Source organism: Pleurodeles waltl, chromosome 6 (assembly GCF_031143425.1).
Source record: "Pleurodeles waltl isolate 20211129_DDA chromosome 6, aPleWal1.hap1.20221129, whole genome shotgun sequence".
Lineage (NCBI taxonomy): Eukaryota > Metazoa > Chordata > Amphibia > Caudata > Salamandridae > Pleurodeles > Pleurodeles waltl.
Genome location: NC_090445.1, coordinates 1,568,373,119 through 1,568,385,592, shown reverse-complemented (window position 1 = coordinate 1,568,385,592; position 12,474 = coordinate 1,568,373,119).

Genomic DNA, 12,474 nt, shown 5'->3' with positions numbered 1-12,474 from the left:
TTCTAGTATTACACAGTTCTCAAGGTGTTGATTGGTTCACTGTACGATGTCCTCATCAAAAATGTTGCATCTTCTTCTCCAGTCAGTGCCTCCATTGTTTGAGTCCTGGGAAAGTACATCTTGTCTGCTTTACACAGTCCTTGATACATTTATGATTCCATCATCTCCTGTCTGTCGGTTCACGCATAGGATTTTTGCTGAGCAGATTTTATTAAACAATAAGAAGTTTAGCACATTAGCTTCTCTACATTGCGCTAATAATTCAGCTTCTGCATGAGGCCTGGCAAAACTAGGCCACAACTTCGGCTAAGTTAACTCTACAATATAATGCAAAACATACATTATATATCTCAATATGACATACTACTACATTGTTTTAATACATTTTCTAGAATTTCGTACATGTTATTTATTTTATAAGTACATTTGTGAATCTTGGCGACCGCTCTCCGAGGGCACATTTTCAAATGTGCACATTATTATTTCCTGTTAATTACTCAAACTACTTAAACATTCATTAAAAATTTCTAATTAGTACATCTGCGTCATCAGTCCCTCCTCTGATGACTAAATATGTCATCACACTACCCTTATCATTAACATTTTCATAGCTCAATTTCTTCAGTATTTTGTCTCCTTCTCAAATCTTCCCTATAAATTCTTTCCCTGTTTCGTTCTTCCCTCCTCTGATTATTTTTAGGCCTTTCAATCTAATCTTTTAACACAATTTACATGTACCCCATAATCCCAATATGCAAGCAATCATGATTAATATTCCCTGTATGATTTTTAATAATACCCCATTCCAAATGTTACTAAGCCAATTTCACACTGAAGCAAATCCCTTTCCAACCTTTTCTCAAACACTTGGTTCCTTCAATTCCTTCAAATCCTTCCTTGAGTTAGTCAGGTTAGTAAGTAAATCTCTTATCTCTTTACTATTGTTAGGAATGTGCGAGCAGCAATACCTAGAGTTAATCATTTTACAGAACCCGCCGTCCTTCGCTAGAAGGATGTCTGAAGTAAGGCGATTTTGAAGCGTCATAGCTCTATCCGCAGCAAATTCTGTATCTATCAGGAGTATTTCCCCTGTAAAATTTGTCAGCATGTTATCCACAATAGTAGACAACTTTCGTATCTTGATTGAGTTCAGGAGGACTCCCAGTGAAGGAATCACGCACCAAATATATCTCCCACGATAGCAGAAGAGGATTCCCTCCTCTGTCATTTATGATGTAATTCAGTCAATTTCGGAAACTTCTTTAAGTCATCTATCTGATAATTCTTTGGGAAAACTATCTCCAAATAACATGTCCCATACCATCCTCTTGGAAGATGATAATAAGCATTAAGTCCACAAATATAATATATACCAGGAATCGCAGGGTCCTGACCATTCAACATAAAAGTGCATTTACTCTGAAACAAAAACACATGCCTACGTTCACTTGTTTCTACAAATAAAGTGTCAGTGCGTGATTTTGGCCTATATAAACAAAGCTTCCCTACATGTAATTCATCTAAAGCTAATTTCCCTTGCGTCTTAATTGCAGTGTAAGCATAATCATTCTTATAAGTTCTTTTCTCTAAGCCTTTTTCTAATTTCTCATTTTGTACTTTTCTCCTGTCATCAGTATGTTCTATAAAGCTCTTTGCTAAAGGTGTAAGCAAGCATGTGAGGTTATTTTTATGCGCATAAGCAGTTCCAAATGTTAGTGTAGGCACAAAGAATCCTCTAACTAATACTATATCATGATCCTTAGCTACTCTACTCAAATACCTAATAATAGGAACAAACGAAAACACCAAGTCATAGTTAGAATAAAAATATTGTATATACTCTTGATTATAGAACCTTGTTAGTAGCAGACTGCAGCTTATTCCGTAGGTTAATGGAAGGCTGTGGTACATAACTCCTTCCTCTACTGACAAAGGAATTTGTGTACATACAAGACAATCCCTTGCATCCATCGTCTCAACATATTCACTCAACAAGCGATAGAAGAAATTAGAATAAAGCTCTCCTTGAGCATTAGTATAGTCATGAAAATAGTTTTCATCTAACTTAAACCTCTCTAAATCCGTTAGTGTAGTAGTTTCAGGAGCGGAAGTACGATTGGCTCCTTTTACATCAAGAACAAACATACCCACAATCAATACAATAAACAAAATCCCACACATAATCACCAATCCAATGCTCATATATTTACAGCGCCTAGCATTCCTAACTTGATTATTTAACTCAGCCATGATCTGTAAGGAATCAGAAAGCAGAAGAAACTCTTATATAAGTGCAGTAAAAATCAAAAATAAGGAAAATTCTTCTCTCACAGTTCAGGCTCACATCCAGGAACCCTTTTCCTTTGTCAAAGTCGATTAGCAGCTTGTCACATCCGGGTTATTAATGTCAAATCAGGTTATCAATGCCTCTTCCGCTTTATTTTCAACAGTCTTTTAAGTATTTCAGATTGGTTCAACAATTCAGCTTCTTGTTCACCTTCAGGTTACATCAAAGTACTGACTCAGAACCTCTCTATCAAAACAAAAGGACATAAACTTGTGATGCCATTCATTAGTAGTTGCATACGCCCATTCAGGACCTGCGTAACGCCGACTTGTTATTCTCTTTCTTTTCAACTTTCGATCACCACTTATTTCTCCTTCACTCAATTCTTCTTTTCTCGTAGTGTCTACTTCTTCCTCTATTGTTTAATTTATGACCACTTCCTTTCTTTTTTCTACTTGCGCTTCAGGCCAATTATCTCCTTTTCTCAATCCTTCTGTTAATATTCTTTTCAAGATCTGACTTTTTTCCTTTTCTTTCTCTATGGTGCTCTCTCTTGATGGACCTGCAGCAGGCTCAGGAGGAGTCGGATCACCTTGACTTTGATCCGTCTCAACTCCTTTCCCTTTTTGGTCTGGCACTTGCTCTGTCTGCTTCTCAGCACTGTCTGCTTCTGGGAGAACCCCTGCTGAGCTAGGCTCTCCCGCTGTATCCGTGGAGATTGATTCTTCTGCACCTTCCTGTAATTCTTCACTTTCGTCTCTTACAGGGGTAATATAACCATCTTCCACAAGGTCTTGTTCAATTTCAGGCTCTCTTGGTTCTTTTTCTGGCTTAGGTGCGACAACCTGTTTCACTGTTGTTGGTGCTCTCAACCACACTTCTTCATGATCCAGTGGACATGCCACCTTCTTCGTATGACTCGCGTGAATCCAGTTCGGAAGTCCTGCACACTTCACAGCTGTCGTAGTTGTTAAGACCACCTGGTAAGGTCCTCTCCAGCGTGGCTGTAAACATGTCTTGAGCACATGTTTTCGAACCAGTCACCGGCCCACAGATTGTGCCCTGGATCGTGGATGGGTGGCAGGGTAATGGCCTGCACCTGCTGAGAGAAAGAGTGAACCACATCAGCCGGACCCTTGCAGTAGTCTAACACCATATCATCTGTAATGTTTACAAGTTCATTTGCTGGAACTGCTGGTAATCTCATTGCTCTGCCCATGAGGATCTCGTGGAGTGACAGCCCTGTCTTCCTGTCAGGTGTATTTCTCATCAACATCAACACCAAAGGCAATGCATCTAACCATTTCAGATTCGTAGCTGCGCACATCTTAGCAATTCTTGATTTCAAGGTACCATTCATCTGTTCCACTAGTCCTCATGCTTCAGGGCAATAGCTACAATGCAACTTCTGCTCAATGATTAGTGCTGCATACAAGAGTTTAATCACCTCATTGTTAAAGTGAGTTAACCTAGTGGATTCTAAAGCGATCGGAAACCCGAAACGTGGTATCACTCCCTGAGCAACAACTTTGCTACTGTGAGACTGTCATTTCTTCTTGTGGGGTATGCTTCAATCCAGTGACTAAAAATGCACACAATCACCAACACATACTTCAAACCAACACCCACAGGCATTTCAATGAAATCCAATTGCCTTCTGCTGAATGGACCTCCTGATCTTCCAATGTGGCTCAAATTAACCCCTTCCCTTTTCCCACATTTAGCTTCTGACAGATTATACAGCGATGACATACTGCTTCTGCTGCCTGACTAAATTTAGGATTGAACCAGTCAATCTTGAACAACCGAACCATTGCATCCCTCCCAATGTGTGCCTGTCCATGATAATACCTGGCCAGTTGCGACAATAAACTATTTGGCAGGATCATCTGACCTTCCTCAGAAACCCATATTGCATCAGGCCTTTGAACACATTTTAGTTTAGCCGAAAGTCGTTTCTCCTCTTTGTCAACATCATTTTGCAGTGTTTTCAACTCTTCCAAAGTATCAATCACTTTCAATGCAAAACTTGTACATGTATTATCTTCTTCTGACATCAGTTCCCACTTGTCTTTGAACGATATACAGTTTAATGTGCAAAATCTTGCAACTTGATCTGCATATCCATTTCCTAGTGAGATGTAGTCTTGTGACTTTAGAAGTGCACTGCATTTCACCACGGCAATCTCTTCAGGTAACTGTATTGCATACAGCAACTCCTTTATTCTGTCTCCATGTCTTACAGGTTTTCCAGTAGAGGTTAGGAAACCTCTTTGCGACCACAGTTGACCAAAATCATGGACAATTCCAAATCCATATTGGCTATCTGTGTAGATGGTAACTCTCAGTCTTGCAGATTTGTGGCATGCTCTAGTAAGAGCTACCAATTCTGCTACTTGTGCAGAATATACACCTCAAAGCCAAGAAGCTTCTAAATGACCTGTAATTGTGTACACAGCATATCCTGCTCTCAATGTTCCTGTAGCATCTCCAAGACATGAGCCATCAACAAGGACAATTTGGTCATTTTCTTCCAATCGTGTATCTCTGATATCAGGTCTAGGTTTCGTTCAGAACTCAGTTACCTCAAGACAATCATGCTCAATGTCTTCCTCTTTTTCAATTTCAATTTTAACAGTACCACTTGAAAGTAATGTTGCCGGGTTCAGCACTGTACATCTTTTCAATGTTACATTTGGAGCACCTAAAATGCTCGTCTCATACCTTGTCAGTCTGGCACCAGTCAAATACTGCGTTTTTGTCCTTGTCAGTAAGATCTCAACAGAGTGAGGTACGATTACCGTCAGAGGGTATCCCATCACTACTCCCTCACACTGTGAAAGGCTTTGACCAACTGCAGCAACTGCACACAAACAACCTGGTAAGGCGCTGCAACTGGGTCCAAGGTAGCTGAAAAATAGGCTACTGGGCGATAAGCACCTCCATGGACCTGTGTCAAGGCAGACAAAGAACAAGCGTCACGTTCATGACAAAACAATATGAATGGCTTTGTGTAATCAGGCATTCCCAACGCTGGAGCCCTGCACAAACTCTCTCAACTCAGTGAACGCCTTCATCTGATCCTGATCTAAGGTAATGGGATCTGTAACATCCTTATGTGTCAGCTGCTGCAATGGTTTAGCATTCTCAGCAAAGTTTGGAATCCATTGACGGCAATAACCTACCATTCCCAGAAACATTCTGACATCTCTCTGTGAAGTCGGGGGACTTCTCTGCAATATCATTGTAATCCTTTCTATGAAAATCCTCCTTGACCCCTTCACAATTTGGTGTCCCAGATATTTCACTGACTTCTGACAATACTGCAATTTCAATGATGACACTTAATGTCCAAATTTTCCCAAATGATTTAACGGGGCAATCAAGTCGTACTTACACCTGTCCCTTGTTTTGGATGCAATCAGTAAGTCGTCAGTGTATTGCACCAGAGTCGATTGGTACAGTAGTTCCAATGACTCCAGATTATTTTTCAAAATCTGATTGAACAAGGACGGTGACTCCGTGTACCCTTGAGGAAGCCTGCACCAGCTGTAGACTCTGTCTAGGAATTTGACACTAAAAAGAAACCGACTATCCTCATGGAGAGGCACAGAAAAGAAAGCTTGTAACATATAAACCACTGTGAACCATTCTGCATTGCATGGAATCCCAAACAATATTACAGCTGGGTTTGGCACTACGGGACAACACTTGACCACCATGTCATTCACTTTTCGCAAATCTTGCACAATTCGTACTTTCCCACAAGGCTTCTTCAAGCCCATTATCGGTGAATTACATGGACTGCTCAACACTTCCTTCAAAACCCCTTGTTTCAGAAAATCTCTGATTATCTGCGCCACCTTCATCAGAACATCTTGTGCCATGTTATACTGTGGAAGCTGCGGGAACACTACATTCGGCTTCAAAGTGATCTTAATTAGCTCCACTCCCTTAATCAAACCCACTTCTTTACCTCTCAGGTCCCACACATTTTCCTGCACTGTTCCCTGCAAGTCTGCATGTAATTCTTTCACAGTAAACATCAGGAAAAACTTGATAAATGGGAAGTCTTCATTAGTGGTTTCATTCAGGAGTCTGTTCTTCCTCGTCATCACTATTCGTTCGAACCTCTATTCCAGCAGTTGAACAATTAATCAAACACCTAGTCTTGCACAACAAGCCCCGTCCCAGTAGGGATACTGGACTTGAATCACAGACTACAAATGTATGCAGTCCCTGAAAGTTGCCAATCTCAACCTGTCCTGGATCTGTGATCAGATTTATCAACTGTCTATTCACTACCCCTACAACCTGAACTGTCCTGCCTGAAAGAGGTAAGTTCAGAACTTCTGCACTTCTTACTGTAGAGTGCATAGCTCCTGTGTCCACCAGAAATGAGACCCTATGACCCATCACCTTCCCTCTCACAAATGGCCCTCTCTGATCTACCTCTAGGGATGCTGCAAGCATGCATGGCTCCTCATCCGAACTATCACACATCCATTTGTCGTTTATTTCATTCTCACTAAGAAATGGGAATTGGTGCACTGTGTTACTACTTCTGTCTTGTCTCTGACCTGTGGCCTGCTGAGTAAGCATCATCTGTTGCTGTTCCATCGGGGCTTGAGGTATTTGCATTTGCTGTCTAGGTACCATAGGAACCTGCTGCTGCATTGGTTGCAACTGCGTCATTTGTGCATGTGGCATTTGCATCTGCTGCATGGGTTGAAAATTCTGCATTAGATTCATATTATTCTGGAAATTTGGATTAAGTCCTCTCATTCTGGGAACTTTTACAGTTTGAAACGTATTGACATCACCACTTTGCTGAACAACACCATCCTGCACCATCATCGGACACTCCTGTTTTCAGTGTCCCACGTTTCCACAAAGATGACACAGTAACATCTTTTCCATCCCTTGCACATCATTTTGAACCACTACTGTATTCAAATCTGGACCACGATTCATATTAGCTCCACGACCTCTGCCTCTCACTTGGGGTTGGAACATAACAGTTCCTTGCTGCTGCGGCTTCTGCTGCACTAAAGCTCCCTGCACTCCTGTCTCAGCTGCCTTACTTTGCATCACCACTGCTTTCTCCTTCAGCTTTTTCTGCTTCAACTCAATCTCGTCACTAGAGTATTTTGCATACTGCAACACCTCATCAATTGGTTTTGCTTGCCAACAAATTAAATGACTCTTAATCATTTGACCTATTTCAGGTCTCAATCCTTCCACAAACCTGAACACAAAGTGTAGCATGTCTTTCCACTCAATCGCTTCCTTGCCACTGTACTCCTTGAACGCCTTCAACAACCGCTCATAGTACGCATGTATTGACTCTTTTACCTCCGGCACTGTCCTGTCAATTCTCTGCCAGTCAATATTTTTAGGCGAGATTCTTGTCTTCAGGAACTCAATCACCTTATAATAATGTTCCATCACTTCGGGTGATGGTGCACCTGTAACTCTATCTCTTTCCGGTTCACTCACTGGCCAATCCACTGCTCTCTTGCACTCAACCCACAAATCAGCTGGAACCACTATCTCCAACAGAGTATTCAGGTCTTTCCACAGACATTTTGAAAGTTTCACAAATCTATCTGTCTGCTGGTACCATTCAACCCGTTTCTCCCTCAACTTTGGATAATCATTTGTGAATGACAGAATATCACTTCTGTGCCAAGGAACATGAACAAACTGCCTTCCTGGAATTTCCCTCATTGATAAAAATGTTACTGGATCCTTTTCTTTCTGAGCACTTTCAGACCCTTCTTGTGAATCTCGTTTCTGTTTATCCTTCTTCTTTGCCCATCTGCCTTCCCACTTTTCTAATGCTCCCCAGATCTGAGCACTCTGCAATAGTTCTTTAAGATGCGCTTTCATCCCAGCTGACCTTATGTGTTCGAAATCTTTTGCCTCAAAATCGAATCTGTAACTTCATTTCAAGTGTTTTGTTTTCTCAATTTCTATGTCATGCTTCTCTGCCAAACTGCCAATTTCTGATGTATCTTGGCCACCTCTTTCGTGATTCTCAGACACAAGTATCTCAGTTCCTCTTCAGTATAGGATTCTAACCTATTCACTCCCATTGATCCCTCAACCAGTTCAGTCATTTCCGTAGCGAGCCTTACGCGATCAATTTGCTCTTTATCCTTAGACGTATTTTGTGGGGTATTCAGACTGTCTAACCACCCATTTAACTGCTGTGCTGTCAATCCCTGTAATGAAACATTACTTGCATTCGGCAATGGCACCTGTTGTACCTCTGTACCTGGAGTTTGCAGTGTCAAAAGCTTCAAGTTCTGGCTTACACTCGGGCCATTTACGGCATCTGGAAGCGCCACAAGTAGACTAAGGTCCATTATTGGCCTAGATTCATCAAAGGTCTGACCCATAGATGAAACCACCTGCACATGCTCTCTCGCCCCCCTCCTCACAAGGCTTTGGGACATTTCACCCTGTTCTCCTACAATTGGTGTTTTCTGCACAAATAATGGTACCGGTGGACCAACAATAATTGGCAGCGATATTGCATTTGGTACCGCTCTGACAACCGCATTTTGTGGAAGGGCTACTCCCATGCTCTGATTCATTACTGGTGTTACATCTGACTGTGTCCCTGTCATTGGTGTGAACTTCGGCAAACCCTGTGGCTGTGCCTGGGGCATCAACATTGGAGTAGGCTCGGTCTGAACTAACATCTGCCTCGGAACCACTTGCTTCGTAGGTACCACTAAGTTTGAGGTTGTCTCGAGTATAGGTATCTCTGGATAAATTCTCTGTATCGGTGGTGGGTGCACCTGCACCTGGACCACCGAAGTAGTCACTTTATTAGGAGTACTCTGCACTACCTCTTGTACCTGTCCATTATTTGTTTGCACTGGTCCCGCTGTCCCCGACACCTGAGCTGGGGCAGTTGGAGCAGAACTAGTACTGGGACCCCCTTCATGCACCACTTATGGTGGAGGTTGGTCTCTCAACACATGAGTAATAAGATCCTCAACATCTGAATCTTCCTCTTCTACGTTAGTCTTTTTCTTCTTCTTACTCCCTGACAAACTCTTATCACTCTTGCTAGTTTCCTCTTCCCCTTCAGACTCATCATCCTCTGTAGCAGGAAACAACATAACATCCCGCAATGTCGCTGTTCTCCACCTCTTCTGTTCCCAATCCCATCTTGCCTCTGCTAAAGACTTCTTTACCTTCCTTATTCTTCTCTGGAATTTGATTTCTTGCTGCTGTCTCGCTATGAGCTCCCAAACTGCTAATGCCTCAAACTGTGCTGGTCTCGGAAGAGGCTTTGTCACATACAGTGTCATCTGCAATTGATCCAAAATTCTCAAGCGTTCCATGCTCTAGAAACGCCAAGGCTCCCTATTTCTCTGTCAGTTTACAACACTGCTTAAACCAAAGACATGGCGCGGCACCTCGCTCCTCCATCAGAATATAAGCCAGAGAATTTTCCAGTGGGGTAGGCTCCCCCACTGTTGCCTTAATGTATGTATCACCCTTCATGGCACTCCTAAACGCTTTGAAAAACATAATCTTTCTCTGTTGTTTTTATTCAATTCAATAAGGGAATGACTTTTAATCAAAGGATTCCCTTCACCCGCTTTCTCGCCCAACTGTCTCTCATGGACGGCTGCAAATCTGCTTGCAACTCTTCTTACTAACCAACCTATCCCAGTGCGGCTCACTTTGATGTCACACTCACACACTGCAGCTGACAAAGTCTTGCGGTTTGTCCTCCTAAACTCCAAATCACACAAAACTAATGCAAATTATTGTGAGCACTAACCAATAACCAAAACAATTCAGCTGGTTTACTACAGGAAGGTACACAATCGCTTCAGAGACCTTATGGATTTTCACTGATGGCCCTTTTCGCTCATGCAGCTATTCCCCTTTCTCAGTCTCCCACATTCACAAGCAAAATTTGACCTACAAATTTTACTCTCAACTGATCAATGGGTCTGTCCTGTGCACATACGACTCGCCACATCTCAGTCGAAAATGTCTCTTACTCACTTAACTCACACACCGACTTGTTGACCACGCCCGATCAACCTACTAAACCAGACAGATTACAACATAAAACCAAGTGTCTCCTACACCTGTCAATACAGTCCGGAGTCTTAGACCACGCAGGGTCCGTACATCACCAACAACCATGTGGACAATTTTTTTGCGCAAAGCGCCACACACATGTGAAGTTCGACGACTTCCCTACTCTCATATTGCGAGTACGCACACTCATACTAAACCTTAACTGGAGTACGCAGACTCCCTACTTCCCTCACATACGTCACAATTCACCTGTGATTTTGCATAAGCTTTTGCAAGCGCAATCTACTACTTTCATACTATCACTAAAATGCCAATAACATACCCAACTCTGCTTGCAGGATCCAGGATCTGGGAAAGTCATTTCTGGGCTTAAGGAGACATAATTCTTGCTACAATTGCCATTACAAAAAAGAAAATCCAAATCACAATAATAATGAACAACTAACCCTAATTTAGATTACCACCATAACCATCGGTCACCACATAACTAGTTCTCCAAGGAAACTAACCATCAAGCTGCTATCAAAAACTGCTAGCGTGCCTGGTCCTTAATATGTAAACATATAAGTAGACGCGTATAGGTTGATGAACCTTTTGATTCGCATGGAGTATCCTAGCTACGATGTAACCAATGTGCATCAATAATCAATACACAAACCAATAACCAATAAGCAAAACATTGATCAATAGCTATTAATGTCAACATTCATGAATAACCACAACTGAATATACATTTTAACAAATGTATTTCCCTCTTGGTTACACTTCTAAGTCATGTGGTTAATTCAAACTTTATTCAAATCAACTCGAGGTTAATTCATTAGTGACCACCAATATCATGATCTAATCAGCCCTTGAACAAACATGCATTCTAATGCCTCAACATAAGCCAATAATGATGAATATGTTAACATGAGTAGCAGAGTTCAGCAAATCAGTCCGTCAATCATTTGTCACCGTTTATGTCAACGTCTCAGAATAGGAACCCTACCTAACCCAGATTAGAATTAGCATGTGGGACTTCATGCGAAAAACAATTTAGAACATGAATTTGGAAAACATCTAGCTTAGGAGAAGAACTATAAAACAGTGCAGTCGGTACCTAGAAAGAAAAGGCACAAAAAGTCAATCAGTCACATTGTCATAGCTACATATCCATGGTATGGATCAGCAACAAAGTCAGTCTTCGTCTTCAGGTCACCAATCGATCAGCATCGCATCACACTCTCAAGAGCATGAGCCCAATGACAGAATCTTGAATGTCTTCGAACATCCACACCTAACCTCTAACATCTGAAGTTTTTTCCCCTTGTCATGGCATTATATCAAAGTCTACCAGACTATCTCCCCATTCCTAATTGGTCAATTAATCATCAGTTATGATTCTATCCAATGATCTTAGTTTTTCAAATCGATGAATTCTAAAGTATTACACAGTTCTCAAAGTGTCGATTGGTTCACTGTACAATGTCCTCATCATCCGGCTCGTCAGGTGTCAAAAATGTTGCATCTTCTTCTCCAGTCAGTGTCTCTATTGTTCAAGTCCTGGGAAAATACATCTCGTCTGCTTTACACAGTCCTTGATACAATTATGATTCCATCATCTCCTGTCCGTCGGTTCACGCATAGGATTTTTGCTGAGCAGATTTTATTAAACAATAAGCAGTTCAGGGTCAGTTCAGCACATTAGCTTCTCTACATTGCGCTAATAATTCAGCTTCTGCATGAGGCCTGGAAAAACTAGGCCACAACTTCGGCTAAGTAAACTCTAAAGTATAATGCAAAACATACGTTATATATCTCAATATGACATACTACTACATTGTTTGAATACATTTTCTATATTTCATACATGTTATTCATTTTATTAGTACATTTGTGAATCTTGGTGACCGCTCTCTGAGGGCACATTTTCAAAGGTGCACATTATTTTTTCACGTTAATTATTCAAACTACTTAAACATTCATTAAAAATTTCTAATTAGTACATCTGTGTCATCAGTTCAAATTCTTACCCACTCTTTGTGGGCATCTATTTTAGCAGGGGCTTGGGGAGGAAGTGTCTGACTGTATTTTGATATGTATTTAAGAAACAAGAGTTCAAGTCAATA